The sequence below is a fragment of the Leptopilina heterotoma genome, unplaced genomic scaffold (assembly GCF_015476425.1).
Source record: "Leptopilina heterotoma isolate Lh14 unplaced genomic scaffold, ASM1547642v1 Lhet_6, whole genome shotgun sequence".
NCBI classification, from domain to species: Eukaryota; Metazoa; Arthropoda; class Insecta; order Hymenoptera; family Figitidae; genus Leptopilina; species Leptopilina heterotoma.
Window position 1 is genome coordinate 4,724,929 of NW_025111137.1, and position 20,574 is coordinate 4,745,502.

At 29.1% G+C, this 20,574-nt stretch overlaps 1 protein-coding gene across 3 annotated transcripts in view; it reads right to left on the reverse strand.

Annotated features, from left to right (window-relative positions):
• Positions 1-20,574, reverse strand: part of LOC122509212 — a 61,644-nt gene that overhangs the window by 18,068 nt on the left and 23,002 nt on the right. The window lies entirely within an intron of this gene.

A 20,574-nucleotide genomic window follows, 5' to 3' on the forward strand; every position in this document is an offset into this window, starting at 1 on the left:
ATTCCTAACTGACTTGCGCAAAAAGAGAATTTTTATCCTTTATGCTCTTCTTCTAACTTAATTCTTATTTTTCTTCATTTTCACCACTTTCCCGAGGGTATGAGGGGAAATGAAGGTTACTACTTGATTCCTGAGCTCAAATTCTATTAGAATTCATTTTGCTTCTCGCTTCGAGGGCAAAAATCAACCTTTTTTTAACATCCTCCTTTCATGCCTTTTGGTGCTGACGCTCTTGCAACGCAAGATTTGGCCACACCTTTCCCTACCTTCCCCTTCCAGCCACCGATATAACGCGCGCGAGAAACTATGGTCGAGGTGTTTCCGTGTATCAGGTATGTGAATGTATTGTGACTTACAGAGCACGTGAGATGTTTTCATATGCTTTCTATCGGTGGCTGGAAGGGGAAGGTAGGTGTAGACAAATCTTGCGTTGCAAGAGCGTCAGCACCAAAAGGAATAAAACTCTTAATTTTAGGAGGACTAGATCTCATACTCCGCTTTCAACCATTTCAACAAAGTTGATTCTTTTAGAGTATATTATTCGTCCTATAAGAGCATAACTGTTACACCATGGACCCATTTAACACTAAAAATGCATAAATTCATACTTTTATAGGTTATAACGAAGTAAACTGATAAAAAAGATTAAAGCAATTTCATACATGTAAACATTAATATTTAATAATAATAATAATAATAATAATAATAATAATAATAATAATAATAATAATAATAATAATAATAATTTAATTTCAAGTATTTCAAAAGTATTCTAAAACTGAAGTAAAAATTTATTTTAAGAAAGAAAAAAAGTTTAATTATTGATGTGGACGTCCACATGAAAAGGGACCATACTTTGTCGGTTCTAGATACCGAGATAATTGCGATTTAGTAATTTTGAAAAAAATATCGAATCTTTTTTATTCTTTTTTCTTAATCTACAGGGTCTCACACGTCAAATAATGTATTTTTCATTAATTTAGTGATACTTAAAGTATTTTATTTCGTTGTTGGAGAAAAAAATGAAAAGGGGCCACTTTGTCGGTTTGTTGCAAAAGTTGTTTCTGTTTCAAAATGGAGGTTGCGGAAAAATTTAAAACCTTTTGATTTTTCATCTTAAGGGTGAACTAAACTTAAAACAACTCTTATTTGAATAACTTCCCAGAAGAACCAGAGAAATTCGCATTACAATTTTTAATTTCGTTTTTTTTAGAAATGAAAATTTCAATATTTCCTAAGATTATTCACAATAAAGTCCCTTGAAAAATTCTTTTATGTCTACTTTCTTTTTTTTTTTTTGCTTCAAATAACTCAATAAAGTCACATCCAACCATTAACTTTGCAAAAAAATCAGGTTTATTAATTAAAAAACGCAATTTTAGAAAAGGGACAACTTTGTCGGTTATTTTTTCATTGTTTAAAAATACAGGCAATCGAAAAAAATAAATGTGGTCTGTTTATTGAACCAGACCTACATGTCTTATAGTTTTTTTTGCCCGCTGAAAACGAATATGAAGTCAGAATGGCTCCATCACCCTCTGTTTTTTTTAAATCGAAAAAACTACCCTTAAATGTATAAATTCAAAGTTTAAGGTAATAAAAAATGTAATAACTCAAGCACACCGCTATAAATGTGAAAAAACTAAAATTAATAACAAACGCATATAGATAAAAGCACCCGAAAGCTTGGATTTGAAATTATTGAAGAGCATCAATCGCAACATAAGAGCAAGTGGTTTCGATCTAGTTTTTGAATCGTACCTTGTAAAAAAGTCTCACTTGTTACCCATAAATAATGGCACCACTCAAGGACAGAGACAGTTACACAGTTCAACGCGATCCAGTTCGGTTCAATGCGGTTATTAGTCAGCAGTCAGAAATAAGAGTTTAAGATAAGGTCACCCGCTACCGGTAAACAGATGACAAATATGGATTGAAAAGGACACTTACAAGAAATAATTTATCTATATGTCCATAAACAAAACGCGTAACATTTTATTAAAACTATTTAAATTATTAATTAGAAATATAAATTATGTCAAGCAATTTATAATATCACTATTCCTTAATAATAAGAATTCTCTTAGTACATCTTCAATGTATATGAAACCCAAAAAAAAATGTTACAAACTGATTCAACAAGTCTATGAAAGATAACAATGAAAACAGCAAGCAGAGATTTATCATTTAGTTCATAATTAACATTACCATAACATCAATTATATTATTATTAAAATATGTCAAGAATAATAAAATAATGCAAATTATTATTATTACTAATTTAGATTTCATCTGGAACCGAAATCGTAATTGCAATTTAATGTCATATTCACAGAGGACGCTCGCATAGTAATTACGGATACGGGAACACTCAAAAACTAATTAATTGTCTGCAAACAATATAATATTCTGTAATTAATTTGTGTTCTTAGCCTCTTCCTGCACTACTCGCAATCTCCTTATGCTGTTTGAACTACAAATGTGAAATTCCTGTACAAACCATTTCATTAAATTGTTTCACAAGATTCAAAATTATCAAAAGTAAACATTCACTGTTATTCGTTGTGCATATATTATACAAATAATATAAATTCAAATAATCAATATCAAAGTAGCATAATTAAATTATTAGTCAACGAATAAATGATGGTCATATATATATATATATATATATATATATATATATATATATATATATATATATATATATATATATATTGTTTGACAATTCACTCTCGATTTAGCTGTTACAATATAAAATTATTGAATATCATTTCACATTATACATATGGATATATTAATTGAGTCATGCGGGTTTTATGTACAAGTTCACCGGAACTGGAAATAAATGACTCTTCATTATGGACACAAAAATATATATGGGGCATTCCACGCCAAGTCGGACACCTTTTGACTTTTGCATCTCCGATTTTTTTCAAATATTTTTTTTCTTTTAGTGCTGGTTGAAAGGAACTTCCATGATTTTTTTCAAATTTTTTCATGAAGTAATTTAAGAGATCTGGGTTTTTGAAAAATCACGTTTTTTACATAAATTTTTTTTTTAAATGCTTATAACTCGGACAAAAATTGATCAAATTGGACGTTCGATATATGAAAATTTTTGTTTTTACACGTAGTTTTTGATAAAAATATTAAAAAAATTTTTTTTTTTAATTTACCAAAAAAATTTTAAATTTTAAAAATAAAATTTAATTTTTAAGAATGTATGTATCGATCGATTTTTTTCAAAATTTTTTGTAAGAAACTGGTACTAAATTAAGAATTTTTAATTCTTGTCTGATTGTGGGCAAACGATGGGATCTATTTATTTTGAAATTTTTAATTTTTGTATACGCAGTGAAAACGGTAGGTAGCCAAATGCGTAACTTGACATTTGACCAAATCACGCAAATTTTTCAAACCAAAACTGTTTTCAGACTGAGTCTCTCCGAACTTAACCTTCTTACTGTTTAAAAAAGTGATTTGATCAAATTGCAAGTTAGGCATTTGGCTACCTACCGTTTTACAAAAATTAAAAATTTCAAAATAAATAGATCCCATCGTTTGCCCACAATCAGACAAGGATTAAAAATTCTTAATTTAGTACCAGTTTCTTACAAAAAATTTTGAAAAAAATCGATCGATACATACATTCTTAAAAATTAAATTTTATTTTTAAAATTTAAAATTTTTTTGGTAAATTAAAAAAAAAATTTTTTTTAATATTTTTATCAAAAACTACGTGTAAAAACAAAAATTTTCATATATCGAACGTCCAATTTGATCAATTTTTGTCCGAGTTATAAGCATTAAAAAAAAAAATTTATGTAAAAAACGTGATTTTTCAAAACCCCAGATCTCTTAAATTACTTCATGAAAAAATTTGAAAAAAATCATGGAAGTTCCTTTCAACCAGCACTAAAAGAAAAAAAATATTTGAAAAAAATCGGAGATGCAAAAGTCAAAAGGTGTCCGACTTGGCGTGGAATGCCCCATATGTAGAGTTGCAATTTGTTTTCAATTACACTCTCATCTACTGTTGAAAAATTACTTTCTATTTAATGATTATAATGTAGGCTACAATACTACTTTAAATACAATTTCAGTTTATTTAAAAAAAGAAAGAAAGAAAGATGAAGGTTTTCTTAATACAATTTAATTAAAAATGTTCATTTCTAGTTTTCTCTTATTTGTTTGTTTGCAATTTTTCCATTTTTCTTTATTTTCAATAATTCATACTCTCTCTCTCTCTCTGCTTACTCAATAGACTGCCCACTGGTTGAAAGAAACCCTTCGAACAATAGACCAGGTACTCGAGCAGGCCTCTCGTTTCTGTTTCTACATATTATATATATACATATAATATTCAAAATACCATTTAGTGAAAATATCTTTCTGTCTCCCTCTTTCTAGTAAATAAACATAAATCGCTCTCTGTTTATAACGCAGAAAATTTATCGCATACCTATCTCTCTTTTATTCATTGAAAACATTATAAAACTATCTCTCTTCAGGTAACGGTATTGCTTTCTTCCTCTTTTGAAGGAAAATAACATCAGAATGTCTTTCTTTACCTAATTTGCATATTTACTCATTTCATAGAAGGAAAATATAGGACTGTCAAATCTTAGAACGCGATTTTTGTGAACTTCAATCAGATTTTGATGGACTTCATTTTTGGTCAATCATGAACAATATGCCTCTTAACACTAATAAATGTTATATTATTTCCTTTTCAAAAAGCAGATCTCTAATTTAATATATATTTACAAGATTGGTAATAGGGTAAGGCTTTCTGAAGTGTATTCATGATTATCGAAGGGTATTTTAATTTCATTCAAACACTATATTTTAAAAGTAAATAATGATAAAAACAACACCTGAAAATAATATAAATAAAAATAAATACAAATTTTTTTTTTATCCAATATATACAAATGACCCAGCACAAAAAGTACATAATTTGGTTCCCGGTAAAATTTGTTTTCGAGTTTGGATATATTGTTTGAATTATTTTGGAACAAATATAACCAATAAGTATTAACCCGAGAACCAATTTATGTACTTTTTGTGCTTCGTCCTTTAGCATTTATCCAATATAAATATTTACCATTTTCCAATTTTACTATTTATCCAATATAAGCAATTTTCATCCTTTTATCCAATATTTACAATTTTATCTTTTATTCTATAAAACCAATTTTCAATTTTTTATCTCATTCAATAAAACCAATTTTCAATTTGGCCTTTTATCCAACAATTTCCAATTTTACTTTTTATTCAATTTTACCAATTTCCAATTTTGTCATTTACTCAAGAGTGAGGGCTCAGGTAATAATTTTTTAATATAGTCTTTCAGTAAAACTGACATAAGACTATATCTTTTCAAATTTAACCATGAATTTCTTCCTCTTTCTTCAACTCGGAATTGTTGAATTAATAGTAATTTATGAAAAGTTTCCCTATCCTTAAATAATTTATAGCTCCAAAAGGCATTTTGCTACGGGGTGTGTAATTTCGAAATTCCCTTAATTTGAAAGTAATTTCATCTCAGTATTTTAGTAAAGAGTTAAATCTGAATTTCTCAAATATAAATAAAATCTTGTTAATTTCAGATACCAAAATTTATCTTTAACAAGTGGAATTAATAATTTAAGGTAACCTACTATTGTAATAAAATTCATTTATAATTATACGTCCTGTCTTTTGTAGTTGAAAATTAATGCGTCCGTTTCTTAATACTTATAATGTATCCCCTTTTGTAAAGAAATTATTAAGACACCCAAGTTGTTAATTATCAGAAAATTTAATTATTACTCCACTCCATGTAATATCAATTTTTGTAAAATATTAATTTCTCCCTTTATTTTTAATATTATTTAGTAATTATATACTTTTAATATTTTTTTTTTCATGTCCCCTTTTTGAATTCATCGTTTTCCGGTTTCAATTATCACCCGCAGCAAAATTGTCAGTTATGTGAGCGAAGCGCACACTTCCAGGTTGAAGTCATTGGCCCACCTTGTAATAGCGTTTATACAGTACATATATACATAGGATATGGAAACATATGAGAGTGTGAAGAACACAGAATGAAGAAAGATTATCTGCAGAGAGTGGCTGCCCTTGAAACTCGAATATACCTATTGCGATATTGTGCCTTCATGTCGCGCCCTCTTTGGAACCTCTGAATCAGGGCCGTATTCAATTTAAAAAAAATACTTTTATTTCAAAGAATTTTCATTTTATCAATATTGATTGAAAATAGGGTTTTAAATTATTTAATACAACTTATAAAAATTATTCAAAGCATAGCAGACATCCCTAGTAGAAATTTGTCCTAGTTATTATAAAGGAACTGTCCAGTCGCGCTTGAAATTGTCTAGTTACTTTACAAACCAACTGGCTAATAACTGGAACGGAGTGTCACGCTTTTTTCATCAAGTTATTATCTAGCCCAAATTTATAAATTCTGTTCAACGGTTCCGTAGAAAAACTAAACAAATTAATTCTTTTAAAATACTGAAAATTTGTTTAATATTAAGATTCACTGTAGTTAACACATTTATTTCATGCAATTAATATAAAATTTCTATTTAGCATTAAAGAAATTCAATAAAAAATATTTTTGGATAATTTCTGTATCCATTATAATATATACATAATAAATGGAATAGAATAAAAAATTATATAATATTTTATAATTTTTAATTAATTAGTTGAATTATTATATAAAAATAATGTAAATAGTAAATTATTACATGTAATTTTCTACATTACTTTTTGATTTTTAATTCATTTAAAAAAAAAATTCTAAATTCGAATATCCTAAATATTTACTGTTTTCAAACAACTTTCATTTTTTTAATGCACTATTATTGACCATAACACTGAGACAAATATTTTTTATTAGTATAAACAATTATAATCTATATAAACCTTAAAACGATAACGCAATTTCACCGAAAAAATTTTGGGGGGTAACGGGGAGCGAACTCGGGTCCCGCTGGACTAAAGTCGCACCGCTTAACGCACTCGGCCGTTCAACGCAATGGATATTAAGAATTAATAACCACTGCACATATGTTTCAGTTTAGTGCCGTAACATAAAAATCGCTTTTCCATTTTTGAATAAAATTTTCGTTACTCATTTCGAATGGTATGTACAATTTAAAGTCAGAAGAGACACTAATTAATAGTGAGCTATGAAGAACAGTTCGTTTACTATTTGTTTACATCAATGCATGACTCAATACAAGCCATTTGGTAAATTGAAAAAGAAATTCTTTCAACTAAGACTATTTTCTTATGACCAATTGCGTCATAGTAATATTTTTTGCAATAAATTTAATTTAATTTAATTCAATTTAGTTTGATTTTCAATTTGCCTAGGCAATTCGGGTTTGGCCTATGAATCTCTAGGAAATTCGGGTATTTCCTAAAATCATAGGCAATCATAGGAATTGCCTAGGCAATTCGGGTTTTGCCTGGACTTCGGGTTTTGCCGGTAACATATATAAGAAATCCGAAGAAGCATGAATGGAGCCTACGTTTTTCTTCCTTCCTCTTCCTCCATCAACACATCACATTCTCTTCATTTCTCTTGGCCAAGTGTCTGTCTTGCTTTCTCACGCACATTCTCTTCCTCAGTGCAAATAACATCGTAACATAACATTACGAAGGCACGCACTGCCAACTCGAGTATAAAGTAAACTGCGAGACGCGTGGGCGAGAACACGTTTATTAGGCGGTGCATTTCATGGGGGACCACTTTTTCTTTGTTCTTTTAGGGACATATCACTATTCCACTTTATAACCCAAGTACGTGTTGCGAAAAGTACATATTCTATAGAAATAGTGTGGATAGTCTCTAGACATAACGCGGTTGATGAAGTCGAGCTTGTAAGCAAAACCGACATTCCCCATAGGATAGGTATATGTGTAACCTCACTGTATCTACGACAGATTTATATTTAGAATCAAGAAATCCTTCTGCTCCTTCACTCTTAACAGTCCCTTGCATGGGAATTGTGAATATTCCCATATCCCCATCTTCGATTACCGGAAATGAATATCTCATTTATAACATTAAATTTAAAAGCAACATTTTATCAGAATCAACTAAATATTCTTTTTCTACACTTAAAATTATGGAAGAAAGAAATTCTAAGTAGAATTGAGAATTTTGTAAATTTCATTAAAATAAAAGCTGCACCGGTGTAATAATTCAAAAATGTTGGATGTTACTTTTTTCTCCTATAGACAAATCCCTTAAGTGAAAGAAGTGAAATGAAATGTATTTCTTACGTTACGAAGAGTGTCGTTTTTATGAGTGAATATGAATGGTTCCTGTAAACTTTACCGTTTGTGATATAAGAGGTATAATATGAAGAATTTCATAAGATCAATTTATACCTAGATGGTGTATGAAAAATGCACGCCAGTGGAATGTCATATGAGGGGTTTATTAATGTTTATCACCACGATCCTTCTGCATATCAACCTACATCATCATAGCTTATACACCTAACGATTCTACGATCCATCTGCTTTGTAAATCAACGCATGCAAGACGATAAATTCGCAAGATAGGTGACAAGCCTATCGTGTGACAATGTCGCGTGACAAGTACCAATTAGTAACACAAGACTCTTGCATTCCACAATTTCATTACCAGGAATTTACGATTAATGTATTGAATCTCACACTCGAGATTTTAACCGCAGCAAAAAACTGTAACATTTCAAACAATTTCTTTTCCTCCAGAATTTAACTTTTTATTTTAAACGCAAAATAGTTTTTACCACATACGGTAATTGAAAGTGACACTATTTTCTTTACTGAAAGAAAGAAGTAAAAAAATGAATTATAATCCCCTGACACCATAAACTTTTGCCTCCATCACAAAACAGTATTTTCCAGAAGTCAGCAAGGGAAGTACTTTTTGGTGTATATATTCGGATGTGAATCCCAAATATTCAAGAGCAATCAATTTAAGGCAAAATCTGTTCCATGTTACGGACCTGTCCACACTGACTTTATCCTCATTAATACTTAAAACGTAATTCTAACTTATTTCTTAAATCGCCCTCAACCCGCTCGTCATATTTTCACTATCCTATTCACAACCATCAACAGTCTCTCGCTCCACTCTCTTTTCCAATTTTCCATACTTACACCTTTATTCAGTTTTACATCAAAAACGTGTTTGTTATTCTCTCTCAGACACAATTTTACACCATCTACCCACACACATTCCTTTCCGATTCTTACATCTCTTCTATTCCATCTATCAGTCCAACCCTTATGAAAAATAATTACTGAATTAATTACTGAATAAATTACCGGATTAATTACTGCATTAATTACTGGGAATCCAGTAGTTTTTTCACGTAAAACACGAATAATTACAAATTGGAATCAAAATTTGACAAAAATTAAATGAGCACGAGACTTTCTGCACTTATACCGTTTGGTAAACATAACATCACCTGCTTTTCTAGAATTTATAGATAAAGCGGCACACTTCCCCTACACTAATAAAATATAAGGCTGACTAATTTATTAGTTTAAATTAAAACTTTTACTAGTTGTCGAAAAGAGTTCAAAAAATCTTTCACAGATTATAGCAGCGATGTTCTAAACTGGGAAAGTCATATTGCAAATGCAGAAACCTAGCCTCGACCATAAACATTGCGCTTGATATATTTCAACCACAATGAAGTACCAGAGCTATAACTGCATTCAAGGAGCGGTTACCTATCTAAGTACTAATTCAAATTAAAGATGCTTAACCCTTTCCCAACCGCAAGCCAAGATATTCACACCATCTAAACTCGGTTCTATTTGATTTATTAAATTTAAGTACATGTTCAGGTTACATTAAAATTTTAGGATTTTGAAGCGTGGCTGAAATTTAGATCTAACCCTGGTGATGGATAGTAAACTATATAGTAGAACAAATGTAAAAAGAGATTATGATTAATTTGAGTGTCAGGACACAAAAGTAAGAATTTTAGTATGAAATCATAATTTTGATTGTGTTTAAGCATTTGTTAATCCAGTGTTAAGTAGCAACCTATCAGTGAATAAAATACTGGAATATTGTAGAAGATCCCTGCACTGGTGATCAGAGAAACTGACCTTCTTAAGAAAAGAATACTTCAAAGGGAGAAGAACAGACATCCGTTCTGAAGGTGATCCTTTGCTATACAGGAAGCCTAGACTAAAAAAATTTTGGTGCATGAGAGCCACTAAGATTGTACTTGTACTTTTATCTTAGTACAACTGACTAGCTAACTTTTGGACCTCTCGAGCACCAATTGGCGCAGGAGACTCACCAAACTCAGTCAGCACACTCGTACAAAAAAAGGCCTAAGGATGTCTTTTTGCGAACTTCTTTTGAGTTTTGCCAAAAGACTTCTTTAAGACGTCTTAAGCATGACCTAAGAACGTTCTATGTTTTGGTCATTGAATTTCTTTAAGATGACTAAAAGTCGTCTTTTTGTTTTTAGCTTAAAAAATATTGTGAAAGAGGTTTGACGTCGAGATATAATGATGTGCACTGTCGATTATTGTCCGGTACACACCATTAGAACTCGGCTGTCGATAAACAGCTTGTACTCAGGAGAGGTTTTCTACAGTTTTCCTCTCCGCTGACGAGGAAACCTCCCGAATAAAATTTAAAGTCGTTTCTATATAGGGCCTATGTCAGCCAGCCTACCTGGCGACATAGGCCTGTGACTCAAATCCTACATTCTGCCTACGTAAGAATGTAACGCTGTTCGACATCTATTCTACATAGGCTCGATTTTGTAGAATCTACATAGGATTCATACTGTAGATTATACATAGGCCAAACGATGTATTACCTACACTGTTAAAAATTTTTGTTCCAAATTTTATACAAAAAACTTTTGGACTTTTGGAAAACGATTTAAATATTAAAATAAAAAATCTAAACTGTTTATATTGTGTTTTGATATGTTACAATAAATGTAAATTAATTAAAAAAAAAGTTTCATTAGCATTTTTACGGAAATGCGACACTACGATTTGAACCCTTAGTCGTATATAATGTTGTCTGTGTATAGTGTGTCTTGTATGGAGCCATCAACCTTGGGAGCTGCGCCTAGACGCGCTCGACCAAGGGAGGCTATGAAAATCTCTTGCAAAGTATCAGTAGTGAGAAACATGTGGACCATTCCCTTTTTTTTACTTCTTCTATATTTCTAAAGATTCAATATCTTTAAAATTCTTCACCAACCGATTCATAGTATTCTTTAATTTTTTTCTCTTTACGTTTCTGTTAAATTTATGATATGTATTAAGATGTTTAAGAAATTTTTAAACAATACTTTATACACAGAAGATTTTTTATGGAAAAATATTTTTCTATTTAATTCAGCAGTTTTTAAATTTTAATCTGTACAAAATAACTAACTATATTAATTAATTATATTATATCATCCAAAATGTTTTATTCTCTTAACAAGTTTTGTCAAATTTAACTAATTAAACTGATTAAAAAAATTTTAGTTATTTCAACATTTGAAAATGTATTTACTTATAAATAATGTTTTAAACTAATTTAGAGAATTATTAAACACATATGTTTGAAGCAATTTTGTATAAAAACTCAAAAAAATTTCAATTAAGTACTTTTCAATGAAAAAGTTGTAAATTTACCTACAATATTTTAAAACATATATGTGTATTGAATTATTTTACACATAAATTTTTCAAACACTTTTTTATGAAAAGGTTGTAAATTTACATATTTTTCAAACTTATGTATTTGAAGTTAATCCATACAAAAATTTTTGAAAATTTCAAACACTTTTGTTTGAAAATATTGTAAATTTACAAATCTTTCAAACATATGTATTTGAAGTTAATCGATACAAAAATTTTTGAAAATTTCAAACACTTTTGTTTGAAAATATTGTAAATTTACAAACCTTTCAAACATATGTATTTGAAGTTAATCCATACAAAAATTTTTGAAAATTTCAAACACTTTTGTTTGAAAATATTGTAAATTTACAAATCTTTCAAACACGCGTTTTTGAAATTATTTCATATACAATATTTGTAAATTTTCAATCACTTTTTGTATGAAAGTATTGTAAATTTACAATCTTTTTTAACAGTGTACATAAGAATGTAACGCTCATCTACATCTGTTCTATGTATGGTAAAAGATGTTGGTCCTACGTAGAAGGTGTACATACTCACTACGTCGTTCAGTCTATGTAGAATCTACATAGAATTCGTACGTTATATTTATACATGGGTTAAATGATGTATGATCTACATTACGGTTATACATAATTCCTATGCAGACTTGATATTATAGTTTCTATATAGGAACTTTAAGTCCACTCTATGTAGACCAATTGTAATAGGAACTATGTATAAACAAGTCTACATAGGCTGGTCTATTAAAAGTCCATGTACAGTCTACGTTAGGCGGCCTATATCACTTTGATATAAGAATGTCAATGTAGATTCTACATAGATTTTCCATAAGCAGGCCTACATGGGCTGGTCTTTTAAAATTCTATGTAGATTCTACATTGGATGACCTATGTCCTTTGTATATATAGGATAGTTTATGTAGATGGTATATAGGTATTATATAAGCAGACCTACATAGGCTGGCCTATTTGAGATCTACATACATCCTACATCTAAAACGCTTATGTAGGAAAGGCCTACATAGTATGTACCTCGTATGTATATTAAATGGTCTACATAGGAGGACGACTTTAAACCTATCTAAATTGTATGTAGGCTATACATAGCCCACGCTACTTTTTTACTCGGGCTACTATTAGACGGGTGGTCCAGGCAAATGCGAGTACTCCTAATTTTCAAGTCGCTCTGTAGACACAAAATTATTATAAGGTTATTAGGATAAGAAAAAATTGTTTGAAAAACACTTGTATAGCTAGATAAGCTTAATATGGGTGTATAAACAAAGAAATATTGTGAAATAAATGTCTATTTAGGAGGATCTGAAAGGAGGAAAATTTGGGGATGGAAATGTAGAAAGTGAAAAAGAGATTGGCTATTTTATGATTTGTTCAAAGAAAAGAAAATGGAGAGAAAACTCATTAAAAAATGTCCTAATTTGCGAATTTTTGGTCCATCCCATTTTGATGGGTTTAACGCGTAGGAGGACCTTTGATAAAGAGGCTGAGACTTTTCCTTTCTCAACTTCATCTCCCCTTCTACCTCCAATTTCATAAATTTTACAAAAATGGCTAATTTTCGTAAATTTCACTTTCTCTAAATTTTAAATATTTAATATAATAATATTTGGTTATTTATAACAATTAGTTTAAGAATTATAACTATTAACATTAATAACAATAAAATTATGAATGAATTAATTAATATAGACAATTTAGCGAAAATTACATTATTTAATAATTATTAAATCAATTTGTTAAATAATACCATATTCAAATATTAATTGTTAATAATTTGTTTAAAAATTTATAATTAGGGTAGAGTGGGGTAAAAAAGCCATGGTGTAAAAAGCCATTTGAGTTTTATTTAAAAACTATTAAGCCGATTTATCAGCTGTTTAGAATATAAATACTATTAGGTAATACGCAACTTTTGAATCTAGTTTGAATGTTGTACCTAGATTAATATTGTTTTTATTGTAATTTTAATTTTTTGTTGCTTTTTTGAAAACATTTTGGTGAACTTTTCAAACATATTACAATTTGATTAAGTGAACGAATAATAAAAGTAAATGTTTGTACATAAGGAGAAAAGTATACCGAAAACGTATACAATGTTGATTTTTGGAAATTGAACTGAATTAACAATTTATTTTTGCTTTTTTTAATAACTGGTCTTGGGTGTAAAAAAGCCAGGGCAAAAAATCCATTGAATATTTTGTGAAATTCACTTGTTTTCTATTTAAACTAACCTTCTTATTTTACAAAATTTCTCGTGTTTATTTAATAAAATAAATTAAACACGACGAAAAAGTAGTTCAAAGTGCATTTAAAAAATAAACAATGAATAAACGGTTGCAACGAAATATGTTATCTTTGGTAAAACTTAAAGAGAACTTCTAAAAAAGGTACGAAAAATTGGCAGTGCAAATGGAAAACAGGTAAACTTAATATAATTTTCAATTTTGCTTGCTAAAAACTCTTTCATAATTATTAGAATATTTTTCAAATAAGACTATTTGTCATATAAATAAAGGGAAACTATAAAAATACCTAAATTGATAACATGTTTTGCTAAAATCGTAGGGTGGCTTTTTCACCCCACCAGGTGGTGCAAAAAAGCCACTTACAGTGCTTTCGTAAAACTCTTATAACTTAGTCCTTTCATGAGATAAAAAATATTTCCGTCAAGAATTTTCAAGCTTAATAACTAAACTTTCAATAACAATTGGAAATTTGAGAAAAAAATTTTAAATACAGATTTTACAACATCAAAAGTAAAAATGTGGCTTTTTTACCCCACTCTACCCTACTCTAATAAATAACAATAAAATTAATAATTTCAATAATTAATCAATATAATTTGACAATTATTACACTATTTAATAATTATCATAATTTTAAGTAATTTCATTTATTAATTAATACATGGTTTAAATATTGATTGTTCATAAATTGTTTAAAAACTACTACTATTAAAATTAAAAACAATAAAATTAATGATTTCAATAATTTTCTACTTATTATAACTAATTTTATAAAAATCCTGATTATTATTTTATAATTTAATAGTTATTATAATAATTTGTTAATTACCATTTTATTTAACAATAAACTATAGATAATTTATTTTATAACATTCTATTAATTAATAAAATTAGTGTTGATCATATTTCTATGTAAAATATAGAAATTTTAAATATTTTAATTGTGACGTAATCGTTACAGAACGTTACATCCCCATCGTAAAATGGTTTGTTAAGGATGCAAGACGAAAATAACCATAACCTTAGCAAAGTTAAACCCACATGTATAATATTTCTACAGATATTGGAAGATGTAATACAAGAAAACTGAGAATTTATGAGAAAATTTTCTTGAAAGTTAAACAAAATAGATTTATATAATTTCAATTTTCGTCAATTAGGGACCAAATTAGGTTTCGTTGTTTGAGATGACACTTACAAGCAAATGGCATCTTATTAAGAAAGGTTGGAGAATCCTTTGGAGTGTTTCACTTTAATAGATGTAGTTTTCTCTAACCAGGTGTGATAATATAGAGTATAGTGTACTTTTAGTTTGATCTCGTTGATACGATTGTTGTTGGGGTTCTTGGTCGAATGTTGGTGCTTGACCCTCAGTCGCACTAAATGATAGGTCTATCATTTTAAATAAATTAAAAGATTGTTAAAATTGGTAAAACTTCTGCAATTACTGTGCTCACAAATAAGAAATATATTACGCCTTCACTCGAAGATAGTTCTGGATCAAAGACATGTGTGCAAGATCCATTATTTCTGCCCACTTTAACTTCTACGTAACACGTTCCTCCATGTTGAACCATTACTTTACTTCAATAGATGTGTGCAAAATCCATTATTTCTCCCTACTTTAACTCCTACGTAACACGTTCCTCCATGTTGAACCTTTACTTCAATAGATACACATTTGACCATCTGAAATCTAAAACGACTTTGACACTTTACTTCGCCTTGGTAATCTGCCTTTTTGGGTACTATCCATAAAGGATTATTATAAGAAGAATTAGAAGGTTTGATAATTTTCATTTTTAGCAATATTTGTTTACTGATTTCTTCTTTTAACGCATAAGGAAATTTATACCGTTTATTGTTAACTGCAATGTCATCAATAGTAGGAATTCTATGCATGACAACATCCGTACCAGATTAATAGTCTCCTGATATGTAAAAACTAGACCTACATTAGTTTACTAAATTACCACGTGTTGTTTATCTTTTTCTTGTAAATGATTTAAATTAAAAGTAAGAAATCAGCGATGTTATTATTTTTCAGACGATCTAATCCTTCTTGTTCCTCTTGATAGTGAGGGTTAAAAGGATCTAAATAAAAATTTTCGTTTGGGTCGAAATCAAAACTTCTATACCTAATTCATGTGTGCTGACATGAGCGATATATTTTTCTTTTATATTTTTCAAATAGATTAGGAAATTTAATTCGAATTCGGTAAAGGTAGGTTGGAATACATCAATAGAATAGATCGGAACGTTTTGTGCTTTTGAACAAAAATACAGACTGTTTTGTTTCTCTTCTACATTAGGAGAATATGGGCTTTAAACTGGAAATTATATGCTAATTCTCGAATTACTACTAACTGAATTTTCAAAGACAATAATAATTTTTCTGTCTTGGCAAAATTTAGCTCCCAAAATGTCTTGAGTTAGTAAATCGACGTCATCAGAAACAACTTGAAATGGAGAAAAGACTCCGTAAACGAAATGATCTTTATTACGTATTGTTCGAATTACATTACCACCTACTCCTTTCAAGTGTTGTTTTTAGTTAATATAAGATCGCCTGGTAATATTAATTCGTCTTTGAGAATATTACATTCTAAACCCGTATTAATAAAGAAGTCAGAAACTTTGTCCGTAATACAATTTTTAATGAACATGTGAGGAAGTTGTCCTAAAACATTAGTGTCTTCTATGCTGTATACGTCATTTGATTCGTCGTCTTGTATGATTGTCATTCTTTTATTCTTATTCGTAAACAGTTGATTTCTAGTTTTTAAGTTAAGAAATTAAGTTTACTTTTTGTTTTAACGAAGAATTGTATATGTATCTAATATTCCGTTATAGGCTTTCTGCTTGCATCATCTTCGGTGAGCGCCTTGGGTACGGCGGAGTCTCCATTTTCGCCCTCAATGTTTGAATTAACTGTTCCTGTTTCCTGAATTTCGTAAATTATTAATTGTTCTTTTAATACAATGTTGGATAACATGACCTTTTTCCTTATAATATCTAAGCGATTCTTCAAACTCGTTATCGATGGTCAAATTCCTACATCTAGCCGCGGTATGACCTACTCCATTATACAATTGGCATATTGAAATTGTGATCTAGCTACCATAGGATTACTCGTTTTATTTTCCACTCTACAATCATCCGATGAATGTGAATTAATTTTGCAAAAACTAAAATATTAATTTTGTTTAATTTGATAAAAACTTTTAGCGTCATATCCGAATTTTTGACAAATTTGCAAATTCACGGAATTTCCTTTCTGGCGACAAAATTTAGCTGTATGTCCTACTTGCTGACATATTTGGCAATTTTTGATTTTGAAACATTAGGGAGCTTCATGACCCGAACGCTTGCAAATTTGTCAGTTAATTTATTTTTTCTTAATTTTGAAGAAACGTATTGATGTCGCGTATGATTGGATTTATTGCAAATTCTTCTTTACACAATTGACATGTGTAAATTTCTTGTTTACAAATAACTTTTGTTTCGATACTATATTACTAGTCCTAGTTTTTTAGGTCGTTAATTTTAGCTCAATTTTAATCGCGTTTTTAATTCATTCATTTATATTAGCGTTAGCTAATATTTTGCTTTCGATTTCAGGAAGTAATCGGTTTCAAGGTTTTGTCCCGAAATAGTTTCTTGGGCTTCCCCGCAAATTTTCGTTCTTAATAATTTTATTAAATTTTCTTCGACTGCTTCTCCAATCATATCTTTGGCTTCAACACAGTCCCTTAGGAAAAGAGTTTGGTTTACTGGAATAAGGATTGCCATGATTACTGGTGGATTTTCTACTATGTTCAAATTAGGTCTTATCAATATCGTTTAAATTTCGTTAGTTTCACTATTATCAGACAAGTCTAATGTTTGTTTATAAAGAGTAGAATGAAAAATATTTTGACCCGTAGACGTAGATGGGGTATGAATCTTTTTCGAATAAATTATTTAAAGAATTATAGTTCTGTACAGTAGTATTATTGTACAAATCAAAATTTTCTTTCAAATATTCTACTAATTTCAAATCAGAGTCTGAAGATGATTTATGAAGATTACTAGATTCGCTTTGGATTTTATTTTTAATTTTTAATTGAGGGTATCGTGGAATTTCTCTAGATGTTGTAAAAGGATTAAACGCTTCTACTTCGTATAATAATTCCAAATCGTCTTTTCCACACTTTTTTCACAGCCACGCAATTGACTCAACGGCGAATTAGAGAAATCGATGATTGAAAATATTGCTACGCACGGTCCGACTCTTTTTGTAATATCTCGGGAACCCGTGAATATTTTTTGCTGTTCTTGGTCTCTATTTACAGCTTAGGTTACAAGGAATAGTCTGTGAAAGTAACAATTTTTTTCATCAACATTTCTAAATTTTGCCAGGAGTCAAAGTCAGGGCAAGAAATTCCGAAAAAGGTAGAATTATTTTTTTGTCTTCATAACATGATATCTCGCTTCTTATTTATGCAATACAACTTAAAATAGTGGCATTTCATTGGAAATTTAATAAGCTTTCCAATGTAATTTAAAAAAATCATCTAGCTTCATTTTTAACCGAGTTATCACTCTTTCTGTGCGGGTGTGTTTTTGAATAGCTCGAGATGTTAGCGTTCGCACAATTTTCGCCGGTAGTGTATATATATTTCATCAATAATAGCAATTTTGCCAGGAATTAAACCGCCAGATAGTAGAAGGGCATAATATAGCCCATTTAAATTACAATAGTTATATGCCATTCTACGATTTGGTGGTTCAATTGACGAGTAAGAAACTAAACGTCTAACGATTGTGTTTAAATTCCTATTCTTTTCAGCTAAAGCTTTTACTTTTTTTCTCAAATATTGAAGGTTTTCAGTATTCATTTTAACTAAATTCGGCAATTACGATGATTTTTTTCTGTATAGTATTTATTCATTTTTTTTAAATTTGATATTTTGTAGGAAATAAGAAAAATTTAATAAACTTTCAAAAGTTATATTTTATTATATGATATATTAAAAAAATCAAAAATAGTATTAAAAACCGCAAGGGACATCGCTTTCGCGAGATAACGCTCGGGAGTCGCGGATAGTAGTCAGCGCTCGCGCGGGGACTCTACCTGAAACGTCACGCGTGAGGCAGTGCGACTGTAATAGGTTTCTCTTTTTTCATTAGTTCAATTTTATATAATGCCGGATAATTTATGATTGGTTCAAAGAAAAGAAAATGGAGAGAAAATTAATTAGAAAAATGTCCTAATTCGCGAATTTTTGGTCCATCCCATTTTAATGGGTTTAACGCGTAGGAGGACCTTTACGAAAGGGGCTGAGACTTTTCCTTTCTCAACTTCATCTCCCCTTCCAACTCCAATTTCATAGATTTTACAAAAAATAGCTAATTTTCGTAAATTTCACACATTCTCTAAATTTTAAATAGTTAATACAATAATATTTGGTTATTTATAACAATTAGTTTATAAATTATAACTATTAACATTAATAACAATAAAGTAATGAATTAATTAATTAATATCTGGCAAAATTTCTCAAGTGTACCAATGTCAAAATTGCAAGTTGTTGTATCGGGCTAATATTTTCACAGTATTTAGTACTATGTATGAGTATTTTAACCACCAAGTATTATGAAATTTTATAACAAATTGTAGAGGGGGGAGGGGGTTGAAGATTTTGGATAAGTATGAACAGTGAGTTTTCTAAAAAATCGTAGCTTCTATATAATAAAGCAAAAAAAATTTTGACCTATATGTTTTTGGTAGGTTTTTTCACGCTCTTTCAAATAGTGAAAATTTTTTTTTTAAATTTTCAAAATTTAACCCTTTTTTTAAAATTAAAAATTTTTTTTATTTTTTTTTCAAGAAGGACCCTTTTTTTTCTTTTTTTTTGTACCAAAAGATAGCTTAAGATGTGTACTTTCAATAACTAAAACGAAAAAAATGACGTTTTTTTTTGTTTTCGAATTATTAATTAATTAATTAATAAAAATTAATAAAAATTGAAATATTTTACAACAAAATAAAGTTAACGCAATTCTGAAGTTACTACTGTCAAGCACTACAAAATCCGCATCCAACGAGTCCAATATGAAATATTTTGGATAAATTGACGTTTTATAAATAAATATTTATAAAAATTAATTAACAAATGAATATCATTTATAAAAATAAAGATAAAGTGTTAGTTTTTTTTACACAAATGTTTATACAATTCTACTTTTAAAAAAATGTATTCCAGTTATTTGCAACAATTGTTTAAATAAAATATTCAACACCTTATGCGTGTGTTCCGCTATATAACTATCTTCCCGGCTTAATATTATTTGACATTTTCGAAAAAATATTTTTTTATTTTTTACATTTTTAATGTAAGAAAAGATGGTTTCTTTTTTACATTAATAATTTTTTATTATTTTAATATCAACGAGAAATTTTTACGTAATTCCTAATAAATTAATTACAAAATAATTTAATAATATTAAAATAATAAAAAATTATTGATGTAAAAAAGAAATAATCTTTTCTTACATCAAAAATGTAAAAAATAAAAAAATATTCTATAAAAAATGTGAAATAATATTAAGCCGGAAAGATAGTTATG